Genomic DNA, 3,887 nt, shown 5'->3' on the forward strand with positions numbered 1-3,887 from the left:
CAGAGGTCCTGAGGTTTCCCCTCTGGCTGATGGGAAGCACCCAACGCCCAGCTCTGTCAGCCCGAGGGCTGTTTCCTCCAGCCCTTTCAGGAGGTAGGTCCTCTCCTCGGCCTTGAGAGTCACCTCACACATGTTCAGTGACTGGTACTCCTGTGAATACTGGGGGTGGGGGGTCCCAATTCCCATGCAGCTCTGCCTCTGGGTTCTGCCCTGTGACTCTAGATGCCTTGGTCTCCCCAGGGCCTCATATCCCTCTCCTCAACTCAGGCACCAGGGTCCTCCTGGGGGTCCCGCCCCTGCACCAGGGCCTGGAAACCCCTTCCTGGCCACAAGCCAGGGCCATCCTGGGGCACACCTCCTGCATTTCCAGCTCTCGGCAGTCACTGTTCTTTGTTCCCCGGTCCAGCGTCTGGATAACCAGGGTTTCCCTGATGATGTCTGGATTCAGGGCAAGGAAAATGCAGAGCCTTTTAACAGACTCCCGCCAGGACCCGGAGTTGGCACTGAGTCCCAGTCCAGTACCAGCAGCACCAAGGTCCTTGTCATTTACATTTCAAGGGGAGACAAGAAAAGGGGAGGGTCTCCCACCCACTGGTTCTCAGTCTTCAACTCCTCAGTCCCCCTGGGCCTCTGTCCCCACTGGGCCTCAGTCTCACTGCTCAGTAGAAAAGGCCTGTCCTCACAAAGGCGAAAAGGCTATTTGCAAACTGGAGGCCTCTGCTCACACTTCTCTGAGGCCAGTCAGGGCCAGGCCAGCAGGCCCAGCACACGGGAGGATACAGGCCCAACAGAAGGACAGGGCCCCATGGGGCAGCTGGACCTCCATCCTGCTCCCAGGGGCACACCCAGCACTGGGCCAGGTCAGGGGCTGGGGGAGGGTCTGGAAGTCCAGAAAGATGGGATGGGGACACCAAATGTCATTTTCACCATCGTCCTCGTCTTCTCCTGCCCCCAGGCTCCCGTGGCAGGAGACCCCCCCGACCTCCACTCCGACCTCCCCACCCCGGCCTCCTCCGCCCATCCACAATCAGGGCCCCACAGCTGGTGTCACTGGGCAAAAGGGCCGGGCAGTTCCCCGGTCTCTCCTTGGCTTCCCTGAGTCCCAGGAGAGATAAACGCAGCCAAGCTACTGACCTCCAGCCAATGGGCCTCCCTCATAAAAATTTACCACCAGACCATGAAATGTTTAAACACCGTCTTCCGCCACTAAAAATAAGGCAGAAGCCAGCACCCCCTGAGCTGGGATATTCCTGGGCTTTTTATAGATCAAAGTGACCGAATAAAATAAATAGGACCCGCCACCTGTGGGGAGTGGGGAGTCCTGCCAGCCCTGCTGGTGTGGACTCTCGTCCTGGGCAGCTCCCTGCAGGTGCCTCCTTGCCCACAACTGGTTATAACCACGGCCTGTCTCACAGTAGCTTGGGGGGTTCAAGTCTCCGGGTTCCAGAGGAAGAGCCTGAGGTCCCACAAACTCCCATGACTGTCTGTGATGGAGACAGGTTCGAACGTGCCTGGAGCCAAACCTGCCTCTTCCTGAGCCCCTGCCCCGCCCCCACCCAGACCAGATGGGCTTTTGCAACTTCTCCTGCACAAGGGAAGGCGGGAAGTGGGGTGTGGCTGTAAGGGGACTGGACGGGGGTGGGGGGGCGCCCCTCAGGGAAGCAGGGAGGGGGAGTCGGAAACGGCACTCCCTCCACTCTGGGGAAGGAGAAGGAACCTGGGCCTCTGGGAGGCCTTATCCTGCCGAGGGCGGGCTGGTCCCATCAGAGAGCAGAGGGAACTGGCCAGAGAGGGCATGGCCGGGGGAGGAAAATGAGGCCTGGGGGACCCACCAGGTTCCCGTCCCTGTGTACTGAAGGTCCCTTCCACAGGCAGGATCCGCCCCTGACCCCAAGCCCTCTTCCTGGCCCCCCAGCTCAGCAAAGCCTCCTTCCCCAGATCCATGCCTCCCTTCCCGGGCCAGCCCATCGTCCACCAGACCCCGGTGGCCTCCTTCCCGCCCTCCTGGTACCCCTCTGGGACCACCCCGCCCATTTTCATCTCTGTTCCCCCAGAGACTGTGAGCACCATGGAGGGAGGGGGCTCTGCTGGGCCCACCGCTGTAGGCCATTCTACTCCCCACCCCAGGACACTGGCCAGTGACTGGAGACACCCGGGCTGTCGCCCTGCTGGGGGGTGGGGGAGCGGGCCCTCAACACCCAGCCATGCCCAGGACGGCCTCACGGCAAAGAGGGGTCCAGAGCCAAACAGAAAAGGTTGGGGGCTGCTCCGCGGAAGGCACGGGGCCCACGCATGGTGGGAGCTCAGTACTGCGTGCCCACAAATGAACGAGAAATGAATTCGCTGGCGACAAACGAATGGTGAGTGACCGCTGTCCCCTCCGACGGGAGGGGCGGAAGTGTCTCCTGCGACACCCACACACAGGTAATCAGTTCTCCTCCGCCCATCGCATCGGTCACCAGAGCCCGCGCATTGCCCCGCCCCTCCACGTGCTCCTGGCGGCCCCGCCCTCAGCCCAAGCCCCGCCCACACACCGATGCCACTCCCACCACTGCCCGCCCTCCCCTCATCCCTCTCCACCCTCGCGGGGTGCAGGCACCACGCACCACAGAGATGAAGGCTCGTCCCTGCCCCTTGGGGCTTGGTCTCCCCGGATTCTGTTTCCAACAGCCTGCCACCTCCCAGGACTGCCATGACAAAGGAACAATGAAACACCTTGTCAACCATAGGTACTGAGCCTCCACTACCCCCCCCAGGGGGGGGCGTCCCACCCTCCTGGGCTCTCCAGGCCCAGCCCCTTCTCCACCAGGGCGCAACACGCCTGGTGTTTGCTGGGATTGGGGTCCGGGGCCCACGTGTGCAGCTGGCAACTGTGCCGGAGCCAGGCAGCCCACGGGCTCCAGCACGCTGGCGCGGAGAAGGAAGGCGCGAGGCAGATGGCTCGTGGGCAGGCTGGTGGCACCGCCCCGCGTGGGCAGTCAACGCAGACTTCTTTGCACCGCCTCCTCCACACTGTGTTGGGAGACGCCATGGGGAGAACTGGTTTGGCCCAGGACACAGGCCTCCAGAATCTGAATTAACTTCTCTGTCCTCAGGGAAGCCTGCCTCCATCACCCCACCCGCCCCCCAGCCCCAGGCATGGCTCTGCTGGCTGCCCTAGCACCCGGGCTACCCCCACCTGCCCATCTCCCTTCCAGGCATCTGTCCATGCCCCGGACTTTGGCTCGGTGAGGGCAGGAATTATCGGGTTTTCCCCCTTTGGAGCTCTCCCTGCCCACGCCCGGCTCTCAACTGGCGTGTGTGACTTGCCCAAGGAAAATATATATAGAATGAAGGGGTGGATGGATGGGTGGATGGGGGATGGGGGGTGGGTGGGTAGTGTCTGGACGCGGGTGGGTGGTGGGGAGAGTGTCTGTCTGGATGGAAAGGCTGATGGTTGGTTGGATGAGGGGCTGGAACCCTGCACACACGAGAACACGCTTGGCACGTAAATGCAGGGCTCACGTGAGGTGCAGGAAAGCGGGAGCTGCACAGAGGCAGGGCCCAGGCCTGGACCCAAGGCAGGAGGCCCTCGCAGGCCCAGGGAAGCAGAGCCAGGAGCCAGGAGGGGTCAAACCCACACGCCCATCCCTGGCGCCCCAGCAGCCCCATTTTCGTGAAGGTGTGAAGAGAATTTCATCTGAAATAGAAATCGCCCCCAGCCCTGGCACTGCCACCCTCCTGATCAAGCATCTCCCACGGTCTCCCCATGGCCGCAGCCCTGGGGCCACACAGCCCGCAGAGTCCCACCAGGAGTGAAGAAATCCTTGAGCCAAGAGCAGGAGCCGGGTCCCTGCTCATGACGACTCAAAGGACACTCTGAGGCCCCCCCCCCCCGTCCCCTCCCT

This window comes from Sus scrofa, chromosome 1 (genome assembly GCF_054392235.1).
Source record: "Sus scrofa isolate SSC_HxYL_T2T_F1_AM1 chromosome 1, Sscrofa_HxYL_maternal_Yorkshire_Landrace_v2.0, whole genome shotgun sequence".
Taxonomy (NCBI): domain Eukaryota; kingdom Metazoa; phylum Chordata; class Mammalia; order Artiodactyla; family Suidae; genus Sus; species Sus scrofa.